The 25,032-nt window shown below is 35.2% G+C and overlaps 1 protein-coding gene and 1 pseudogene across 33 annotated transcripts in view; one reads left to right on the plus strand and one right to left on the minus strand.

The window, feature by feature from the left end:
• The window catches only part of SLMAP (sarcolemma associated protein), a 147,352-nt gene that overhangs the window by 104,890 nt on the left and 17,430 nt on the right, over positions 1-25,032 (minus strand). The window lies entirely within an intron of this gene.
• Positions 3,979-4,773, plus strand: LOC131508333 (pyruvate dehydrogenase E1 component subunit alpha, somatic form, mitochondrial-like; annotated as a pseudogene).

Consider the following 25,032-nt stretch of genomic DNA (forward strand, 5'->3'; position numbering starts at 1 on the left):
GATTCATTTCAGTTTGGAGTATATTGCTTTTGGAGTCTCTATCGGACATCCAAGTGAGTAAATGTCAGCAGGCAGAGGACAGAAAACTTGGAACTTAGGGCTCAAGATATCTGAAAGGTATCAGCATTTGAGTGGTTACTAATATTGTGATGTATGAAATGATCCAAAAGTAACAATCACAGGGAAAACAATGACTGAACTTTTAGAAACACTAGCATTTAAGGAGAAATTAATGGAGAAAATGCTTGAAGGAATACCAGATAGGATAGTCAGGTATATGAAAATCAGGAAAAGAAACATCCAAGGTGCCAGGGAAATGGCCAAGGGCTAACAATACCTCTCCCAGTGTAAAAAAGAGACACCGTAAGTGACCTGAATAAGCTGGCAGAAATCAGAGCTCAAGATAAGTCCAGTCACCTAACTGACTGGACTTTCCGATTCTGTTGCATTAATTAATCAAAAACTAATAGGACCTACAGTGCCATCCCTTCCTGAGATCCTTAAGTAGTTAAGCCAATTTGAGTAGAAATACCTAAAGGGACCAGATACAGTTACACTACTACCTATAGGAAAAGATTATTTACAGTTTTAGTAGAAGAGTATTTATGGTTGCTCTCTGTAAAGGAAATTGATAATGTAATTCTTAATAAACCAAAAGTTGCTGGCAAGCATAATAAAATGAATAAGAATTTTTTTGCCTTTTATCATTCCTAACTTCTCGTTACACATTACCTATGACTTCACATAAGCTCAACTAACAAAATCTTACAGCCTTATATAACAAGTATGATAATGTAAAAATCCATAATGTTAGTAATTAGGGGGAAATATTATCAATCCAATAAAAATTTATCAGAAACGGAAAGAATTTCTGAAGTTAGAAGAAAAAAGATAACTTGAAAGGCGCAGGGGGAAAATAAATAAAGCAAGGATCAAGTTCCATTTCTTGATTCAATGAATGTTCTACTTTATCACTTTTTGGCAGACAATTTGTCAAACTAAAAAATCACTTACTGTTGGATGACTGTACTGTAAGTGTACTAACTGGGAGTGACACAAGTGTTTGGTCCCACCCATACAGAAGAACTCCACAAAGAACTTTTAAAAAAAAAATCAATAGGAAGCATATTTTCCTGTGAGTGTCTAAAGCAAATTTACTGATATAAATTGTAGACAGAATATGACAGAATTATTTATTCCAAATGAGAAAGTTAATAGCATTTTCGTGGAGTGGGATGGGTAACTCCTAAGGTGTGAGTCATTGGATTAAAGAACAACTGGATCCAGGATTTAGCCAAAGCTGTAAAAGCAGGATTCAGGCTACAGAAGAACAAACATGTGTTCTCTGGCTGGAAAGAAAAAAAGCTGCGTTGAGTTAGTGCCTCCAGAGTTTGAATGAGTCACAGAGACAGAGTGGAGAGGATAGCACAACCAGACTCACCTTCAGCACATGGGGAAAATCTGTACTGTTTTCTTATCTTCTGATGTATTCCCTCCCTTAATAATTTACTATTAAAATTTTTTAAATTACATTCAAGAAAGCTAAAATAAAAGTTACTTCCGAATCTACTATTCCAAGGATCTGGATAGGCTTTGCCACATTGCTTTGTACATGACCTAGATCAACATACAAAGCAACATCACTAACACAATCTTTCCATCCAGCGCTATCAATTTTGCTAATTTAATATAACCAACTTGTTAAATATTTATTTCTGTGATCACTAGCAAGAAGGAATGTTTACTTGCTGTATACATTGATCTTGAATGAACTGACTGCTTATATCTTTGGCCTGTTTATCTAGAAAAGTCTTGATGGCCTTCTTTCATGTTAAGAAGGACATTTTATGTGTTACATATTTTCACCTTCCTGTCAAAATAAATGCAAATGAAGTCCCATTTCCATTTTTCTCATTTTTCATGGAACCAAAGTTTTCAATGTTTTTTTAGATACCAATTAATTTTAATTGCCTTCACTTGGTTTTAGGTTCTGGTAGTTGCTCATCTACCAATAAATCCTGAAGTGGTTTCCATTATTAGTCATACTACATGTGTTAGAACTTTTCACTTGCCTACTCTAATCATTCCAAGTTAACTATTACATCATAGAACTGTGTTCCTTCTCAAATCTAATGCTATCATCTATTCTTTTAAAGAAACATTTTTGTGGCTAAGCAATGATAAGAAATTTAATGGGTTTCAAGCAACTGTACTCCCAGGTATCTACCCAAGAGAAATCAAAGACAAAAAGAAATGTACACAAATGTTCCTAGCAGCAATACTTCCTTGTTTATAATAACCAAAAGTTGGAAACAAACCAAATGTCTATCAATTACTGAACAAATAAGATATATCGGCAATAAAAGAGCGTCTGGGTTGCTCAGTTGGTTAAGTGTCTGATTCTTGATTTTGGCTCAGGTTAGGATCTCACAGTTCTTGAGTTGGAGTGCCACACCTGGCTAGGGATTCTCAGTCTCTCAGTCTCTCTCTCTCTCTCTCTCTCTCTGCCCCTCCCTCACTCACTTGAGCATGTGCCCTCCTTTTCTCAAAAATAAACATTTTTTAAATAAATAAAAATGAACTATGATATATTTTACAAGATAGATGAACCTCAAAAACAATGCTGAGCGGAAGAAGCCATTCACAAAGGAATTGAATATGATTTTGTTTATTTGTTATTTCCAGAATATGCGAATTTACAGAGACAGAAAGCTGATCCGTGGTTGCCTAAAGCTGGGTGTGGGATAAAGGACTGAATGCAAATGGGCAAAAGGAAATTTTTGGGTGATGAGAATACTTTACAGCTGGATTATGGTGATGGTAACAAACTACAGATGTACTAAAAATCATTCACTTCAAGTAAACACAACTGACATGTACAATAGGGATATTTTATGGAGTGTAAATTATATGTTAATAAGACCGTTTTTGAAAAGCCACTGAACAGAGGAAGGATAAGAAGAATAAATACAGGGATGCCTGAGCGGCTCAGTTGGTTAAGTGTCTGACTTCGGCTCAGGTCATGATCTCATGGTTCCTGAGTTTGAGCCCCGCATCAAGCCAGAGCCTGGAGCCTGCTTCGGATTGTGTCGCCCTCTCTCTCTGCCCCTCCCCAACTCGCTCTCACACGCACGCGCTTCTCTCAAAAAAAATTAAAAAAAATTAAAAAAATAAAAAAAATCTAAAAAAAAAAGAATAAATATACACACACCCATATTGACCTTGAAATATAAAAATTTAAGGGGTTCAATTTGTCAATAATAAAAGTAGCAGGAAGTATTTTAAATAACAAATATTTCGTGCTTCCAAGACTGACATAAAAGAAACATTTTCACAAGCTGATCATGGGAGAATAAACTGTCTGGAAAGCAGTTTACCAAGGTATACCAAGGGAGCTTTTAAAATGTGACTTTTGATTCACTTCTGAAAATTCAGCCTAAAGAAGTAATAAAAAAAAAAAGTGAATAAAGATAGATCTAAGTATAAAGATATTCAGCAAAGCAAAATTTATAATAGTTTCCAAACAATGGTAACTATAACAATGGAAGGATGGTTAAGAAAATTACAGCCCATTCATGAATATCATACAGTCTTATAAAATGTTTGTGGGCCTATGGCCCAGTGTAGAGAATGACATCATCACCACCACTGCAGCTATTACCAGGGCCTGCACTCAAGAGGAAGATGCTCTAAGAAAAAGATACCCACCATTTCCTGACTATCACAGCTAGGAGAGTGCTTGCTAGAGACATATCCTGTAACTTTGCAAATGATGCTACATTTGAAATTAAGAAATGTGACCTTCATGGATTAGAAGAGGGCCCTCCTATCATAACAGTGCTCATCAGGGAAGAGGGACTCAAATAGTAGAGAATGATCAGACTCTTCACCAAGAGCATTAACAGAATATTATTCGTGGTTTTTATCGCTCATGAAGTGTCAAGAAGTTTGTGCGGAACTTGAGATTGGATAAATATCATGGATCATCTCATCTCAACCTACTGGGCTTTTGCTTTATTTGTGGCCCTTCTGTCCCAGAAATTTGTAGAGTTTACAGAACAAAGAGAAGCCTGTACTAAAGACAAAGAAGGATCAATGCACATGTATGCCAAGAACTGCTAACTACTGGGGCAATGACATTGTCAGAGCTCAGGTCCCCCTGGGAGCCGGTATGGGTCTGGCCTGTAAATACAATGGAAAAGATGAGTTCTGGTTGACTTTATATTTGAAAATTACAATATGACAGTTTTGTGGAAATCAACCTTTATTTTCATCTGTGGGAATAACTGCTGTGGAATGGGAGCATCTGCTGAGAGAGCAACAGCCAGCACTGATTACTACAAGAGAGAAAATTTTATTCCTGGGCTAAGAGCAGATGGAATGTATGTTCTATGTGTCCAGGAAGCAACAAAGATCGTAGCTGCCTATCATAGATTTGTGAAGGGGGTCATGCTGATGTAGCTGCAGACTCACCAATATCCAGGACACAGTATGAGTGATCCTAGAGTCAGTTATCATACACAAGAAGAAATACAAGAAGAGTGACCTCATTATGCTTCTCAAAGATAGAAGAGTAGACAGCAATATAGCCAATGTTGAAGAATTAAAGGACATTGATGTTGAAGTGAAGAAACAAATTGAGAATATGGTCCAGTTTGCAGCAGTTGATTATGAACTAACTTTAGAAGAATTAAGCCATCAATCGACACCAACAATCCACCTTTTAAAGTTTATGGTGTGAATCAGTGAATCAAGTTTAAGTGGGTCATTTAAGGAAGACTGTAAATTCATCATTATGTCTTCAATGAAACATTCATAGTCAACTTTAAGAGATTTTGTGGTCTCAACTTTAAAAGGGCTAAAACCCATAAAACAAACAAAGCTTTGTGAACGTATTTATGCTATGCTATAAAATTAGGTTTAAAATTTTGGGGGAAAAAATGTAATGGGTTCCAAAGGTTGAGTGATGCAGTGGAAAGCACAATGTCTTCCCTACATCCCACAGTTTCCTAATTTCCCTCCATAGAAGCAGACATGTTACCAGTCTCTTCTATATTAAGAAATGATTTTTTTTTAACTGAAACAAACCAACGAATGTTTAAAACTCTAGCTCAAAACGTTTAAAGGAAAAACTCACAAATTCTTACATTCAGAAAAACATGGAGGAAGAAATATAAACACTATGTAATTAACATGACCCAAGTAGCAGATGATACAAAGGTATACATTTGGGAGTTAGGAGGCATTGCGTCAAATCTCTGGGAAGATAGAATAGGAGACTTGACATGTAGGGTAGGAACTCTCTCATATCTGTACTTAGACAAATAACTCATCCTAAAATAAAATCCAATCCTTAAGGCAAGAAGAATTCTTCCCTCCTCTGTCAGTGAGTCACAAAGCTGTCTTGAGCTGATTTTGTCTATCAAATCAGAAGACACAGCACTTTTCTCCTGTCATGGGACTTACATAAATATGTTTTATAAACAAAAGTTATTATAATAAGAGGAATCCTCTAATATGTTTTTAAGTAACAAACTATATTCCATAACTGTGGAGTCAAACTCCTGCCTTTTGCTTCCTGACAATGTTACTCAACTAATTTGTTCTCCAACACAGAAATAATGACCCCTATAGTGGGCTATCTACTGCAGCTATAACCCTGCAGAGAAGGGGAGAGCTTCTAAAGATCTAAGAATAAATGTATTGAAATACAACTTTCATTCTTATCCCTCGCAGAGAAAAAAATAATCATCTTCATTATGACTGCCACCATAAACTGAGGTACCATACAGTGACTTGCTTACAGATGAAAATTTCCAAAGGGATGGAATAGCTGAGTCACTTTAATTAAGTATATCATATATAGTCAGTGAAAGAAAATGATATAATATTATGAAAGTCATCTATTTCTGTAGTCTGTTAGGAGTTCCAAAATGAATTAACATGGTTGCTGACTCGGAAAGTGATTTTCACATACTCAGATTTCTCTCTTAAACCATTTGAATACATTCTTTTTCTGGGATTAAGTTAAGTAACATCTATGCACCCAGTCATTACCGTAGGTCATGCTCTACCAACAGTTCAGTTGTTTACCTTACAAAGTTAGCTTTTACTAGAATGGACTAATTGAGCTGTAACATTCTCTTGGGCTTTATGCTGGTTCCTAAATTTAAAATTGAAACATCAGTTGAAGAAAACTAGGTACAACCTAACAGCCTATGTAACTTAACTACAACTATATTAAGCTACATGCATTAGTTTCAGAACAAAAAGAATTGGGAAAAAAAAAAAAAAAACCCTCTATAAAATCAAATGAGATTTTTACTGCTGAAAAAGTCTACAAAATACCCTCAACAATAAGATAATTTAGGCCCCAAAGAAGCTGCCTATATTAAACATAAGACATAATAGTAAAGCTGGGGGAGGGAAACGGGGACTTCAAAATACCTAAATAAAAAATGAGCTAAATTTCAAATGACAAATTTAAGAATTGCTCACTTGACTAACAATATTATTGGAAATAAATGACTGCATTAGAAAGAATCTTATATACCAGTAAAAACAGGTAACATTGATTGAATCCTTCCTATGTGCCAGATTCTATATTAAGTCCTTTACATGTATTATTAACTCATTTGATTCTCACACCCCTCCTATGAGGTATTATTACTATCCCCACATTATAAACAAGAAATCTGAGGCACAGAGAGGTTAAATTACTTGCCAGAAGTCACCAAGTGAATAGGAAGAAGAACCAGGGCATGAACCCACACAGTGATCTCTTAAACTGCAGTCCCTAACTCCCCCCTCTAACCTCCCAACTCTTAACCAGTCTACACACTGTCTTTTTAATTTTAGTTCAATTTCCCATTTCACAGATGAGGAAACTCTGTCCCCCAAGGTAGACAGAAAATTCATTCAAGGCTGAAAACTATTTTTTTAAGTAATCTGCCAGCCCAAAGTGGGGCCTGAACTCACGACCCCAAAATCAAGAGTTGCATGCTCTACTGAGCTAGCCAGGCATCCCGAGGCCTGAGACTATTTAATAACAATACTACTACTAGGACTCAGGTTTCCTATTTACATTCTGCTTTCCTATTTCACATTGGGCTTTTCCTATTTTCCTGTCATTTTTCCTATTTTACAGTGAGCTTTCCCCATGTTTTGTCTTTTAAAAAAAAATAATTTGGGGGCACCTGGGTGGCCCAGTCAGTTGAGCGTCTGATTCTTGATTTTGGCTCAGGTCATGATCCCAGGGTTGTAGGACCAAGCTCCATGTTGGGCTCTGCGCTCAGTGTAGGGCCTGCCTGGGATTCTCTTTCTCTTTCCGCCTGTCCCTCTCCCCTGCTTGTGTGTGCTCTCTCTCTAAAATAATAAAAATAAACAAATAAATAAATAAAATGATTTGTTTTTCTGTGTATACTTACTGTTGAAGTCAGGAGAGTACAATAAAGTACAGAAGAAAATTAAAGTCATTCCTCCTGGCTTCCAAGAATAACCCATGTCAACATTTTAACATACTTCTTTATATGCAATGTAAGACCAACACTCTGCTTACCTACCCCATATTTTCAAAGAAGTTTAGAGACATAATTTATATATAGTTGTATATTTACTTGACTTTTTCATTTACGTCATTATTTTTCATGGTATTAAATATTTTTGAAAATATGACTAGCAAATGGCATTTCATCAATTTCATTAATTTAGACTATATATGGTAAATTCTTGCAATTACTCTGTGATGAAACTGTTATACCTACATCTTTTTGCAACATCGCTGATAATGTTCTAGATTAGGTCCCTAGAAATGACGTTACTAAAATTAAAGGGTATGACAATATCTAACAATTACGGGGTTAACACTATTGCCAAATTACTCTAAGCACTTCACAGATATTTGCTTGTTTAATCCTTGCAACAGAGAGAGCAAGGGACCCCATAAGAGAGAGAATGAATGCCTAGAGAATAAGTGACTTGCCCAAGATCATACAGCTAAAAAGTGACAACCAGGATTGTCTACCTCACACCCAGGTAGTGAGGCTCCAGGATCCATGCTCTTAATCACTATGCTGGCCTATTTTACTTACACACTTTTTCAATGTGATGTGAAGTCTCCTAGAAGTTTACTACAAATGTACAAATATCCTCTCAGGAACCTGTAGTTTTAGTAAGCATCCCAGGAGATTCTAAAATTTGAAAGCCACTATCCTGATCTAAAAATTTTAAAAGAGAACATTTAACGGCACCTGGGTGGCTCAGTCAGTTGAGCTTTCAACGCTTGATTTCAGCTCATGTCCTGATATCATGGCTGTGAGATCAAACCTGCACTGGGATCTGCACTATCAGTGTTTGGGATCCTCTCTCTCTGCCCCTCCCCTGAATGTTCGTTCTCTCTCTCTCTCTCTCTCTCTCTCTCTCAAAATAAACATTAAATAAATAAATAAATAAATAAATAAGAACATTTAACAAAGCCTTCTCACAAAACCTCTGATAGTTACATTGATGTTTGAAAATGGATGAAAGAACCAAGTAAGAGAGTACTCAAAAATGATTAAAATAAATCTTTATGACCTTGGATTAGGCAATAGCATCTGAGGTATGACATAAAAAGCACAAGTGACCATATAAATGAAGAATTTTAAGATCATTAAAAATTACTTGAAAAATAAAAGGTAAGCTGAACTTCATCAAAATTAAAAACTTCTCTGCTATAAAAGACACCATGAGGACAAATACTATGTTATTCCACTTACATGAGGCACTTAGAATAGGCAAATTTATAGAGCCACACAGTAAAAATAGAGGAGTTATCAGGGACTGGGGTAGAAGAAGAAGGAGAGTTATTGTTTAATGAGTACAGAGTTTCTGTCTGGGGTGATGGAAAAGTTCTGAAAATGAATAAAGGTGATAGTTCCACAGCACTGTGAATGTATTTAATACCAGTGAATTGTACCCTTAAAATACTAAAAAATAGTAAATTTTATGTTATGTATGTTTTACTGTAATAACAAAAAAGGCACCATCAAAACAATCTATAGAATGGAAAAAAAATTTTTGAAATCACTCAGCTGATAAGGGAATTATATCCAGAATATACAACTCAACAATAAAAAGGTAAATAACCTAATTTTTAAGTGGGAAAAGGACATGAACATTTCTCCAGAAAAAAAAAAAAAAACATACAAATAGCCAGTAAGTACATGAAAAGATGCTCACAACATTATTAATTAGGGAAATGCAAAACAAAAATCAAAGTGAGGTATCACTTCATACTAGCTGGCTACAATAAAAAAGACAATAACAAGTGTTGACCAGGAAGTAGAGAAATCAAACCTTCAAACACTGCTGGTAGAAATGTTAAATAGTATAGCCACTTTGGAAAACAGTTTGGCGGTTTCTTTAGACATTAAATATGGAGTTATGATATGACCCAGCAATTCTATTCCTAGGTATATAACCAAGAGAGCTGAAAACATAATGTCCACAAAAAAACTTGTACATGTATGTTCACAGCAGTATTACTCATAATAGCCAAAAAGTAGAAACAACCCAAACATCCATCAACTGAGTATGTAGTAAAAGTGATAAATGAAATATGGTATATGCCTACAATGGAATATTATTTGGCAATAAAAGGTATAAAGTACAGATACATGCTACAACATGGATGAACCTTGAAAACACCAGAGTGAATGAAAGAAGCCAGACACAAAACTCCACATGTTATATGATTCCATTTATATGAAGTAACTCCTGGATAGGCAAATGTATAGAGGCAGAAAGTAGATTAATGGTTGCCAGAGGCTTGAAGAGGAGGAAATGAACAGTGATTGCTAAATGGGTACAGTTTCTTTGGGGAGCAATAAAAATGTTCTGGAAATAAATAGTGGTAATAGTTGTAAATTTTATGAGTATACTAAAAACCACTGAAGTGTAAACTTTAAAAAGTTAAAAAATAAACTAAAAATACATTTAAGAAATTCATGATAAGTACATAAATTTTGAAATAAAGCTCTTAGAAGTAGTAATTTAAGACTGTAAATATGTGAATTTTGAGAGAATTAGGGAGGAAACTCGACAGGATAAAGTCTGCACAGACAATGGAAATAAAGATAGAAATGTCAAAACTGTCGAAAAGTTAAGAACTAGAAAAGTACAATGTCAGGCAAACAAAAGTTTTAAAAGTTCTATTAAAAGTCACATTGAGGAAGACAGAAAAATGAGTTTCAGAGTAGAGAAGAAACAAAAGAAATAACCACCAAAACAAAATCATTCAATGTCTAATATAACATTAGACATTAAATAACTTCTAAGCAGTTCCTTGATGACCTTGAAAAATACTTTAAGTTTACCTGTTAGTAAAGAAGAGGCCAAGATACATATATGATCTAAATTTATAAAATTAAAGGAGATATGTACAAATTTCACCAAATGTAGAGCACTAGTAATTCAGAACAAAACTCAAATTTAACCAGAATACTTTGGGGCCATATGATAGCATTTGCTTTTACACAGCAAATTTATAGGACAAGAGGAACTGAATTATGTTGGATTACCTGTCAACAAATCAGAAACATTCCAATTTGTCCTAAATAGGCTGAGGTAATAATGAAAGATGGATGATGGTACATGCGGGCTAGAATGTTAGCTTCGTAGAGTCAGGGACTTTGTTTTGGTTAGAACAGTGTGGGGCACATAGGAAGTGCTCAGTGATGGCTAAATCAATCAACAGGATTTTGAAATCTGTAGAATACTGTGTTTATGTTTTGGGAATTCACATGTAGATTAAGGAATTCTACACATCTAGAAACGGAATTGTAATGTATGAAAAGCCAGAGATATAGGACTAGAGTTTCAGAGGATGAAAAGAATTTCTCTTTAAATACCACACTGACTAGAGGTAGATGAGTCTATATAACTTGCTTGTGTTGTTAAATACTTAAACATATTCATAAATCTCCTCTATTTTTTACATTGTCAGTATAACAGAAAATATAATGGCTCCATAAACTTCTAAAAAATTAACTATTTAATGGTAAAAATAATTATATATACATAGAATTCATCATAGACAAATAAAAGGAATACACAATATAGAAAATAAAATCTAAAGACAAAGATAAAATTTAAGTAAAATATAATAGACAAAATCAGTATCTACAAGATCTAAGAAGAAAACATAAAACCATGTTAAAACCTAGACAGTACTAACTCTAGAACAATGAGCACAGAAGACAAAGTTCCCCACCTTGAAAGAATTCAAGATAACAGAAAAGAAAAAAACTATAATGACAATCCCATAACAGAGTTGAGAACAATTTCTAACAATGACCAATTTGGCTAAAGACATCCTACTGTAAAGCATTAGTATTTCATAAAAAGTTTCTATGCCTGTCATATAAATACTAAAATCAATACCAACAAAAGGTATTTACATAAAAATATCACTAACAAGTTTGCATTTAAACATTTAGTTAACATAATTATGGCAAAATTTTGTTTCTTAAATCAAAGTACTCTATTGTTAGAATGACAAATGGCACTATTCAGTTATTTCACTTTTCTTTTTAAACAAGATACCTGCAGGCAACAGACATGCAATTAAAGCTGTAGTTCAAATTCAAACAATTCACTTTGAACATACCAAAAAGATATCCCACTAAAATATCCTGTCATACTTCTCACATTTGAATACGATTTTAGATTCACCTCAGTTAAGGACTTTATTTAAAATCTAACATATCTGGGGCACCTAGGTGGCTCAGTCGGTTAAGTGTCCAACTCTTGATTTAGGCTCAGGTCATGATCTCATGCTTCATGAGATGGAGCCCCTCATTGGGCTCTGCACTGACAACATGCAGCCGGCTTGGGGTTCTGCCTCTCTGCCCCTCCCCTATTCATGTGTATGTTCTCTCTCACTCTTTCTCTCTCTCAAAATAAATTAAAAATAAACATTTAAATATTAAAATGTCGGGATGCCTAGGTAGCTCAGTCAGTTGAATGCCCCATTATTGGTTTTGGCTCAGGTCATGATCTCACAGTTCACGGGTTCAAGCCCCATATCGGGCTCTGCACTGACAGTGTGGAGCCTGCTTGGGATTCTCTCTCTTCCTCTCTCTGCCCCTCCCCTGCTTATTTTCTCCTTCTCTCTCTCTAAATACTTTAAAAAATAATAATAAAATAATAAAATAAAATCTAAAATATCAAGCAAAATTTAAGATGAAACGCCTTTATAGAGTTTCAACTCTAAAGTTTAGTAAAGAATGTAAACTGGTTCAAGTATGAGAGATCTCTTTTACTAACTGAAATTAACAATTTGTGAGTACTTAATGTAAGCAAATTTAGATGCTATGCCATAAAACTTAAGGTATTTTTTGAGTTTTCCATTGATAGAGTTCATTTGATAATTTTTGAAAATCATATTGAAAATATTGAAATGAACTTTTAAATAGTCATAACATAGGAAATTAATCATACCTTAACTTTTATTTTGTTCTCAAACTGTTTTTCAAGACCCTGAGAAATTTACACTCAGTTTCAGGCATGTTATCTTAGAAGGAGAGCTAGATTTACAACAAGGAAGTGACAGTGCAGATTCTGGGTTTTGACATACATGCTGTACAAGAGAAAACATTGTGCAAGTTAAAGACTACTAAGGTTTAGAACTGCAACACATGCTAAATAAAATGGTACATTTTTTTTTTTTAAGTAAGGCTGCTGCTATATACTTACATTGGGCCAAAACTCACAAAAAGCCATTCCTCCAAAGTCTTCTTTCCCTGCCCCCCCCCATCCCACTCAAAATAAATTTTTCCATCCTAGAACCCATATAAAATGTATTTTTAAAATACATTTCAGTACATCTTTATTATCTTTACATTTATGAATAAAACTCTGTGAAATTGAAAATATTTTATTTGATCCCTTTGCTCCAGAATAACTTAATTATGTTTTTCTATTAAATTTAGAGTGAATTTTGAATATTTCTTCTATACTTAAAATCAGATACTTAATTTCTAACTACATACTTCATAAAAACAGTTCCAGGGGTGCCTGGGTGGCTCAGTCGGTTAAGTATCCGACTTCGGCTCAGGTTATAATCTAACGGTATGTGGGTTTGAGCCCCACGTTGGACTGTGTGCTGACACCTCAGAGTCTGGAGACTGCTTCAGATTCTGTGTCTCCCTCTCTCTGTGGCCCTCCCCTGTTCACACTCTGTCTCTCTCTCTCAAAAATAAACATTAAAAAAAAAAAAAACAGTTCCACATACATGACCTCATTTTACATAGTATAAATTCAGAGGAATTATTAGTCTTACATATTTAATTAATAATTTCTTGCTATCTTCATTTTTACTTAATGTTGAAACTACATTTTAATCATTACATATTCAGCACTTACCACAAAAACAAGAATGTAAAACTGAAAAACTATTGTAAAATTACATGAAATGAAAATAAGTGACCAAACTAACATAAAATAGAATTTGATAATTTGCAAAATGTATCTCTCACTGCAAAAATATTTAAATTTGATCAGTGTTTCCATTTTTTTTAAATCTTGGTTTATAAGTTCCTATAACCATTCTTTAATAGTTAAGTGTTCATCAGGATAGATACAAAGACATTTAACCCTTTCATTGAATATTATAGGATATGTGCTAAAAATTTAATTTTGGCCAAATATAAAATAACTATCAATCGTTCACAGATTAACCAGTCCTTAGAGTGTCTCTCATTCATACACTTTGGACATAGCAAGAGCTGGATATATATCCAGCTATCAGTTACACACACACACACACACACACTTTGCAGACATAATTTTTTTGTACCAAGAGAAATGCAAAGATAAATTCCTAGCTGTAAAACCTCAGAATATCAAAGAGTACTAGAGGGCTGGAGGCATCAAAATTCCAGACTTTAAGATGTATTACAAAGCTGTAATGATCAAGATAGTATGGTACTGGCACAAAAACAGACACATAGATCAATGGAAAATAGAGAACCCAAAAATAGACCCACAAACATATGGCCAACTAATCTTGGACAAAGCAGGAAAGAATATCCAATGGAATAAAGACAGTCTCTTCAGCAAATGGTGTTGGGAAAACTGGACAGCGACATGCAAAAGAATGGACCTGGACCACTTTCTAACACCATACACAAAAACAAGCTCAAAATGGATGAAAGACCTAACCGTAAGACAGGAACCCATCAAAATCCTAGAGGAGAAAGCAGGCAACAACCTCTTTGACCTTGGCTGCAGCAACTTCTCACTCAACATGTCTCCGGATACAAGGGAAACAAAAGCAAAAATGAACTACTGGGGCCTTATCAAGATAAAAAGCTTCTGCACAATGAAGGAAAACAATCAGCAAAACTAAAAGGCAACCGACAGAATGGGAGAAGATATTTGCAAATGACATATCAGATAAAGGGTTAGTATCCAAAATCTATAAAGAGCTTATCAAACTCAACACCCAAAAAACAAATAATCCAGTGAAGAAATGGGCAAAAGACATGAATAGATACTTTCCCAAAGAAGACATCCAGATGGCTAACAGACACTTGAAAAAATGCTCAACATCACTCATCATCAGGGAAATACAAATCAAAATCACAATGAGAGACCACCTCACACCTATCAGAATGGCTAAAATTAACAACTCAGGCAGCAACAGATGCTGGTGAAGATGTGGAGAAAGAGAAACCCTTTTGCACTGCTGATGGGAATGCAAACTGGTGCAGCCACTCTGGAAAACAGTATGGAGGTTCCTCAAAAAATTAAAAATAGAACTCCCTATGACCCAGCAATTGCTCTACTAGGTATTTATCCAAAGGATACAGGTGTGCTGTTTCAAAGGGGCACATGCACCCCAATGTTTATAGCAGTTTATATAGTTTATATCGATAATAGCCAAAGTACGGAAAGAGCCCAAATGTCCACTGACTGATGAATGAATAAAAAAGATGTGGTGTACATACACACACACACACGTGCGCGCACACACACACACACACACACACACACACTAGAATATTACTCAGCAATCAAAAAGAATGAAATCTTGCTATTTGCAACAACGTGGAACTAGAGTGTATTATGCTAAGCAAAATTAGTCAGAGAAAGACAAATGTCATATGACTTCATTCATATGTGGAATTTAAGATGCAAAACAGATGAACATAAGGGAAGGGAAGCAAAAATAATATAAAAACAGGGAGGGGGGCAAAACATAAGAGACTCTTAAATACAGAGAACTGAGAATTGCTGGAGGGGTTTTAGGTGGGGGAAATGGGCTAAATGGGCAAGGGGTATTAAGGAGGACACTTGGGACGAGCACTGGATGTTATATGTAGGGGATGAATCACTGGATTCTACTCCTGAAATCATTACTGTACTATGTGCTAACTAATTTGAATGTAAATTAATATATACATATTACATTTTATATATATTATATATATAAAAGTACCAGAGAATATCATCCATGCTACTGAATTTCTAATGTGTGGAATTACAAAATTTTAACATTCCCATGCATTTTTGACATCTGGGATTCATGTCCCATTTGCACAAATCGTATTTAATGCAATACGATACCAACATACATTTAAGTCTACTGAAAAATTAATGTGGATAAGGAATGCCTAACCTAGAAGACTTTTCTCACTCCACATCGCACCACCCACCAAAGTCTCCTCAGAATTACCAACAACTAAAACTGGAGAAAAAAAATTACCATCATGGAAATGTACATACACATATCTTTTACATGGTAATCTTTTTTTTTTTTAATTTTTTTTAATGTTTATTTATTTTTGAGAGAGACAGAGACGGAATGTGAGTGGGTTAGGGACAGAGAGAAAGGGAGACCCAGAATCTGAAGCACGCTCCAGGCTCTGAGCTGTCAGCACAGAGCCCGATGCAGGGCTTGAACTCACGAGCTGTGAGATCATGACCTGAGCCGAAGTCGGACGCTCAACCAACTAAGGCACCCAGGTGCCCCTACATGGTAATATTACCCTCTGCGTCCACTTATTCAAGCACTGTCAGAGCTGTAACACTCACTATTTATAGCCTTTTACCCATTGCCAGTGAGCTTCCATACCTACTACTCCACTAATAGCCCAGCTTTTAATACTTATACTCCCTATAAAATGACATTTGAGTGCTGTTAATAATTGTCTTCTCAAAAACTCTCCCTTGCCTTGTATCTCACAAACCCAATCTTTCCTGGTCCTCCTTCTCTGGCTGTTCTTCCAACTGTTTTCTTTTTCCCTGCCAGCTATTTCAATGCTGATCATCCCCAGGGTTCTCTAGCCTCTACTTTTCTAGAGATGTACAAACTTCCCTGGGAGTATATTTCCTACACCCTTCACTACTTTGGTTGATGACTCCCAAATCTGTCTCCCTCCATACAGATGATTTTGTTGCACTCCCGTTTATTTCTAACTGTCCTTTCTACTATATCACTCTACCAGGTCTCCTTGCCTCTAGGCAATATCTTCCACATTATCACCAAGACTGCTCCTCTAAAAACAAAGATCTAACCATGTGATTCTTTTGAAATCTTTTCGAACTCCTCACCACCAGTCCTAAAGGAAAAAAAAATAGCATAACATTAAAATCCTTCATGATTTGAGGGGCGTCTGGGTGGCTCAGTTAGTTGAGTGACTGACTTCAGCTCAGGTCATGATCTCACAGTCTGGGGGGTTCAAGGCCTGCATCAGGCTCTGTGCTGACAGTTCAGAGCCTGGAGCCTGCTTCAGATTCTGGGTCTCCCTCTCACTCTGCCCCTCCCATGCTCATGCTGCTCGCTAGCTCTCTCTCTCTCTCTCTCTCTCAAAAATAAAAACACTAAAAAAAAATTAAAATCCTTCATGATTTGATCCTAAGCTACTTTGTCTGCCTCATCTTCTCTTCCTTCCCCCATATTATGTTACACAAAATCACTAAAAGTTTCTCAAACAAGGGGCATCTGGCTGGCTCAGTTGGTATAGCATGAGACTCTTGATCTCAGGGTGGTGAGTTCAAGCCCCATGTTGGGTGTAGAGATTACTTTTAAAAAACAAAGTTTCTCAAACAAGCTACCTTTTTTTTTTTCCTTCATGCTATTAACTCATGCTATTTATTGATATTGCCTAAAGTGTACTTCCCCCTCATGTGCATGCTAAAATGTTGTTCTTCTTTTAGGACTTGTTTTAGATGTCACTTCTGGTGACATTCTGTTCCCTCCTTCATTGCCTTATTAATCGGTCATCCTAGCCTCAACATTTCTACTGCAGTTCATTTAAATAGCACCTCTCTTAGCAATTATTTCATTGTATTATTGTAATTATCTGTATACATGTCCATTTATGTAGAATCACTAAAAGCAGGGATCATCTCTTGTCACCCCTGTATCCCTGTCAACTTGCAAATATGCCATACAGTAAATGCTTAATAAAGAGATGCTCAATAAGCAAATGCTATGTAATTTATGTCACTCTCTACCTACTCTAATATTTGACCCCATGAAATCATATATCCCAGAGTTTTATCTGAAAATATGATTAATGTAGATTCAGTCCATGACAAAGCAGATGAATCAGCAAGATAAAGTAGACCGAAGAGATGTTTGGAAAAAAACATTTATGACTAAATCCCATAACTCAATGTCAAATGTCAGAGTTATTCACAAAAGACACTAAGTAGTATATCAATGATACAGTCTTCTATCTGCTTAAAAGAACACTACTTCAAATTATAATTTCTTTATGTCTTACTTTTCTCATCTGAGAAATACAAACCATTTACCTTATGAATATTACAACACTCAAAAGGGAATGAAAAACAACTTTATTTTTGTTAAAATACATTCTTATTTGATAATTCCCACAGGTAGATAATTTTCACTTTGAGTTGGGAAGTAAGCTGAATGTAGTAAAACATATGACTGTGTTCAATTATTCCACTGCCTCTTCCTATATGAACATTAAATTACATTTCCTGCTCAACTTCATCACACTTGGCCATGTGCATTGCTTTGGGCAATAAAATGTGAATAGAAGTGGCATGTGCCATTTCTGAGCAGAAGCATTCACTGTAACTCCATGGCTATGCACAGCTCTTGTCCCTCTACCACCAGAACATGTCCCAGACAGGAGCTGCTCCTCTGGCCTGAATTCCAGAAAGGAGAACAACTGTGGATGGAGCAGGCACCTACTTAAACATGTAACATGAGCAAAAACTAAATCAAGTGAGGTCTTGGGTTGTTCATTACCACAATATAACTAGCATAAACTAACTGATACACTGAATTAGATGCTCCTCCTCTATAATATCGTTAACACCCAGGCATACGCCACGATAATATTATACTACACTCAAAGGTTTTTTATTGTTTTGTTCAAATAGACTTATGATTTCAAGAAGTCAGACATTTGTTTTTTCATCTTTAGCAACGGGTAAAAGACTGATAAATATTTGCTGAAAAAATTATAGAGGTACCTATCATATATTTTCCAATAAATGAAGCTAGTTACTGAAATTTTTGAAAATGTAATATAAAAATAACATATTGCAAAGAAAGGCTGAAGAGATCAAAATAACTTATAGTGTAAAAAGCTGAAGAGATTTCATGGCCATTTGTTACCTGATCTTAGGTAGAGTATCTTAACATTTTCCTAAAAGTTTCCAGCAATATATTTATCAAAGATTCCAATAACACCATTTTAAACATATTCTATTGATAACCAGAAGGTAAGAAGAGAAGTGTAGAAGTCCAAGTTCATGCACTATAAAATCCATGTTTCCTCACAGATCCAAAGTTACATATATGTTTTAGACACATATATTTACATATATGTTTAAAACATATATTTTATTTCTAAACAGTTCCTATAGTGATGGCTGACCCAGAAAACTGACAAATAACAATCCAGAAGAACCAACACATTACAAAAATGCACTAATTCAGTAATTTTAAAACATGCTAATACAAAGTCACCTAGCACAGGGGTAAAAAACATATAACCTCTAATGCCTCTAAGTGCATAATTCTATTAGTAAATATAACCAGGTCATTAAGAAAAGGTTTTTTCCTTTACTCTATTTAAGGTGACAAGGAAATGTTTAATCACTTTAGAAAAATTTCCATCCAAAAAATTATTTGGTTGTAAAAGGTGTACATTTTCAACTCATCAGAAAATCCTGTTTTCTGAAATGACTCATTCCCTGAAGCTATCAAGAAACTATGGCATAATTATAAATGGCATAATCTCTAATCTATTAAAATATATTTGAATTTTAAATTTTATCTAGATGGAGATGTACTTCAAATTCCCTAAACTCAAGTAAACACTTATGTTTGCTAAATCTTGCTAGCATTTTATTCTATACTGGAGTATATTCATTAAAAACCACATACAGTGATAGGAATAGAAATTTTAATATTAAGTTGATATTACAAGGTCTTAATCTTTGTGATTTTCCTAAACACTTGTACAATTTTTATTCTAAAGCACCTAAAACTATAACAACAGTTTGAAAAAAGTTATACGCTCATTTTACAAGTAAACTTCACAATGACAATTATATAGTTTTTTTAATAAAAATTTTGTAATGTCTGAGAGAGAGAGAGAGAGAGAGAGAGAAAGACAGCAGGGGAAGGACACAGAGAGAGGGAGACACAGAATCTGAAGCAGGCTTCAGGCTCTGAACTGTCAGCACAGAGCCCAATGCGGGTCTCAAACCACCAGATTGTAACCTGAGCCGAAGTGGGAAGTCGGATGCTTAAATGACTGAGCCACCCAGGTACCCCTAAGCAGTTCACAAACATCATTAACCAAAAGTCATACAGGATCTTTTGTATATGGGTTTTTTTCTTGTTTTTAAGTAGGGGCTTTTAGCTGATATCAGCAGTCTAATAGGAAAATAAATGCCAGAGGCACGTGGGTGTCTCTGTCAGTTGAGCGTCTGACTTCCGCTCAGGTCAAGATCTTGAGGTTTGTGAGATCCAGCCCCATATCGGGCTCTCTGCTGTCAGGTCAGCTTGTCAACGCAGAGCTTGCTTCAGCTCTGTCCCACTCTCTCTGCCCCTCCCCCACTTGTGCTCTCCCAAAAAATAAATTAAAAAAAAAAAAAGGAAAATAAATGCCTATGACAAAAATCACCACCTTATTCTACTTAATGCAGAAATGCATGATTAAGTTAATATATTTTCGCTTCTCAATAGTCCCTCAAAATAGCATAGTCATGCAGTCAACATGATCTTCACAGGTATTAACAACTTACAGATTTTAAAATGTGAATAATTTAGAAGTATTAAATCATAATCTCTGGGGGATAATTAAATCATAATCTCTGGGAGGCATCAATGTGTTTTAAAAGCTCCAGACGATTCTAATATGAAGCTGAGGTTACAAACTGTATATTTCTTTCAATGTCCCTACAAAATATTAACTAAAAACTTTTTTCTTTCAATTTAATTCTGGACCAGATTTTAAGGGAGTAGCTTTAAACATTTCCTTAAAATAGTATAGATTTATACTCTTAATCTCCATTTCAACTTCTGGAGATTTTGATTTAAACAGTAATTTTTATCATGCTTATAAAATGTGTCTTAATAAATCAAGTTTTAAAAAGAAAAAAGGGACAGTTTAGCCATTTAAACACTAACACTATTTTTTGCTTTAAATTAAATGATGTCAGATAGCTCAAAGTCACAGTACCAAAGCACTTTTTAAATCACACTATTTAATCAACTGTTTAAATATACGGTCATATTATTAACAAAAAGCTTTCTCATTAAAATAAAAGTTCTGCTGGGGCAGCTGGCAGGCTCAATTACAAGAGCACAGAACTCTTGATCTCAGGTTCATGAGTTCAAGCCCCATGCTGGGTGTAGAGATTACTTAAGTAAATAATTAAGAAAGAAAGAAAGAAAGAAAGAAAGAAAGAAAGAAAGAAAGAAAGAAAGAAAGAAAGAAAGAAAGAAAGAAAGAAAGAGAAAGAGAGAAAGAAAAAGAAAAGTTCTGCCTACAGATGTACAACATCCAAAAAAGACAGGAGATAATCAAAAAATAACTGAAATAACACTGGAAAAGGAGAAACTCTGAAAAGGTTTTGGGTATTTAATTGAAAAAGTCCTCTTTGAACATAACTGATGGCATAGTATTTCCAAAATTTCTCTATCTCAAGAGATACTAGACCAAATCTCCTGAAAATGGAAATATTCTATAGCCAACAAATAAGTAAATATGAGTCTCAAAAGGACATAGTCTGAATCTACCTAAAAGAGCCATGTTGGGGCACTTGGCTGAGTCTGAGTGTCTGAGTCTTGATATCAGCTCAGATCGTGATCTCACAATCATTAGATTGAGCCCTCCATAAAGGCTCTGTGCTGAGCATGGGGCCTGCTTGAGATTCTCCCTCTCTCTTTCTCTCTCTGCCCCTCCCCCATGTGTATATATACACGTGTGTTCTCTCCCTCATGAATGAATGAATGAATGAATAAATAAATAAATAAATAGGCCAGGTTAAACATGCTTTCTTTTTAACTTAATAAGTTAATGTTTATTTATTTAGAATAGGTGGTATAGTTTCAAGGTTCCAGAAATACTAAAAAAGGTATATACACTGAAAAGTCTTCCTGTCATCCTTATCTCATAAAGACAGTTTCCGCCCTACCGTACTTCCACATAACCAGGTTACTAACTCCTTTATGTATAACCCTTCCAGATTTCTTTATGCATAAACAAATAAATAACAAATATGAATTCTTATTTTCTCTCTTTTGCATAAAAGGTAGATTATTGTGTATATTGTGCTATGCCCTGTTTGTTGTTGTGTTGCTTGACAATATATCTCATTCTTTTTAAAGATTCTTCAATGAAGTAGAATCTCAGAAAGTCAGTCCATTTAGTTTTATACTTTATAACTTATAATCCTTTTATGCTCATCCCAATAAAGACACACATAATATAGCTGCAATAAGAAATCTTTGGAATTTAAAAATCTTATGTGACATTGCTATTTTTTTTTTTTAATTTTTTTTTCAACGTTTTTTATTTATTTTTGGGACAGAGAGAGACAGAGCATGAACGGGGGAGGGGCAGAGAGAGAGGGAGACACAGAATCGGAAACAGGCTCCAGGCTCCGAGCCATCAGCCCAGAGCCTGACGCGGGGCTCGAACTCACGGACCGCGAGATCGTGACCTGGCTGAAGTCGGACGCTCAACCGACTGCGCCACCCAGGCGCCCCGACATTGCTATTTTTTTAATGTTTACTTATTTTTGACAGAGATCCCTGAGCAGGGGAGGGGCAAAGAGAGAAGGGGACAGAGGATCCAAAGTGGGCTCTGTGCTGACAGTAGAGAGCCTGATAATAGGGCTCAAAATCACGAACCATAAGATCATGACCTAAGCCAAAGTTGGATGCTTAACCAACTGAACCACCCAGACACCCCCTGACATTATTATAAAGAATTTACTGAAGGGGCGCCTGGGTGGCGCAGTCGGTTAAGCGTCCGACTTCAGCCAGGTCACGATCTCACGGTCCGTGAGTTCGAGCCCCGCGTCGGGCTCTGGGCTGATGGCTCGGAGCCTGGAGCCTGTTTCCGATTCTGTGTCTCCCTCTCTCTCTGCCCCTCCCCCGTTCATGCTCTGTCTCTCTCTGTCCCAAAAATAAATAAAAAATGTTGAAAAAAAAATTTTTTAAAAAGAATTTATTGAAGTATGGAATGCATACAAAGAAGTGAACAAATCAAAAGTGTATATAGCTTGATGAATCACCACTAAGTGAACACACCTTTATAACTAACCACCACCCAGGTCAAGATATAAAACATTACTAACACATCATCTATCTGATTTTTTTAATATTTTATGATCTATTAGTATCTAAGACACATGTTAGAGAAATTTAATAGTACTGACTTCCTAAACTTACATTAGGGATACAGATTATGGGTTTCCTTTTTTTCAGTTGGCTTAACCTGTTATTTATTTTAATGAAATAGTTCATATATACAAAAATAAACAGAAACATAGCAGTAAGAACTAAAGAATATTAAAATAAACTTTCATGTACCTAACACCCAGACTGAGAAGACCCCTGCCTCTCCCATAAGGGCAGGCAGTATGGCTTAATAGTTAAGAGTGCAGACTCTGGAGCCAGACTGCCTGGGTTTGATTATAGGATTTACTTCTTATTAGCAGAATGATTTGAAGTAGTTAAGATTTTCTGTACCCTTATTTATAAGCTCCTTTATTCAGAAATGAGAACAATAATAGTGCCTGCTTCACAGCACATACTCATTTAATTATGAGAATTAAATAAGTATATATTTATAAAGTATTTAAAACACTTTACAGTATATATTATATAAAATTTAGCTATTTTTAATTTTTTTTTAATGTTTATTTATTTTTGAGACAGAGAGAGACAGAGCATGAACGGGGGAGGGTCAGAGAGAGAGAGGGAGACACAGAATCTGAAACAGGCTCCAGGCTCTGAGCTGTCAGCACAGAGCCCAACGCGGGGCTCGAACTCACGGACTGCGAGATCATGACCTGAGCCGAAGTCGGCCGCTTAACCGACTGAGCCACCCAGGCGCCCCAATTTAGCTATTTTTATATCCATTCTCTGCCTCCCTCTCAAGGAAATATTCATCATTCTATTACTATATAGGAAGTAACATATATATATATGAAAAAGTATCACGATTTCTAAGTTCTATATTAACTGGCATCATAGTCTAAGTATTCCTTTGCAACTTACTTTTCTCATTCAACATTTCTGAGATTCATCTGCATTGATAATGTACAGCTATTGTTTATTCGTGTTCACTCTTGTACAGTAGTCCATGGTATAAATTATCAGAAATGCTTACCTATTCATGTTGATGAACATCTGGGTTACTTCCAGTTTTTTGCTATTACAGAAAATACTATGAAAAACTGCTTGAGGGGCATCTGGGTGGCTCAGCTAGTTAAGTGTCCAACTTCAGCTCAGGTCATGATCTCACTACTCATGATTTTGAGTCCCGTATTGGGCTCTGTGCTGACAGCTCAGAGCCTGGAGCCTGTTTCAGATTCTGTCTCCCTCTCTCTCTATCCTTCCCCAACTTGTGCTCTATCTCTGTCTCTAATATAAACATTAAACATAAAAATTTTTTAAAAAAGTTCTCTACCTCTTCCTCTGCCCTTTCCTACTTGTGTGCACACATGCTCTTTCTCTTTAAAAAAAAAAAAATGCTTGAACATGTCTCCTGATGCAGATATAAAAATGTTTTTGTAGTGTATACACTACACTTAGGTAAAGAACTGCTATCTCATAAGGTATACACAAGCATTATAATAATGTCAAATTGTTTATCAAAATAGTTATATTAGAGCATTACATACTTTTATTAATAAAGAAAAGTCTAAAATCAATTATTTAAGCTTCCAATTTAAGAAACAGAAGAGAATATCAAACAGAAAAAAAGCAGGAAGAAGCATATAATAAAGGTAAGAACATAAATCCATGAAGGAGAAAACAGAAAAATAACAGAAAAAAATATATTTAAAATAATTGAATATTTAACATCAATAAAGTTGAAAAACTTCTGGCTGTAGTAATAAAACAAAAAAAGAGAAAAAAGACACAATACTGGGAATGAGAGAGGTAACATCATTATAGAATCTAGAGATACTGAAAGGGTAATAAGGTAATGTTATGAATAATTTTATGCCAATTGACCCAACAACTTCGATGAAATAGATAAATTTCTTTAAAGACACAAACTATCAAAATTTACTCTACAATAAATAAGTAACCCGAAAAGCTCTGTATCTGTCAAAGAAACTGAACTGATAGTTTAAAACTTTCCACATGCAAAAAAATAAATAAATAAAAATACAAACCTACATGACTTCATTAGTGAATTCTACCAAGTATTTAAGACTAACCTTTCATGAATAGATATGCAAAAATCCTTGACAAAATTTAAGCAGATCACATCCAGTAGCATATTAAAAAAATATAGTATAATCAGGTGG

Source organism: Neofelis nebulosa, chromosome 4, assembly GCF_028018385.1.
Source record: "Neofelis nebulosa isolate mNeoNeb1 chromosome 4, mNeoNeb1.pri, whole genome shotgun sequence".
Taxonomy (NCBI): Eukaryota; Metazoa; Chordata; class Mammalia; order Carnivora; family Felidae; genus Neofelis; species Neofelis nebulosa.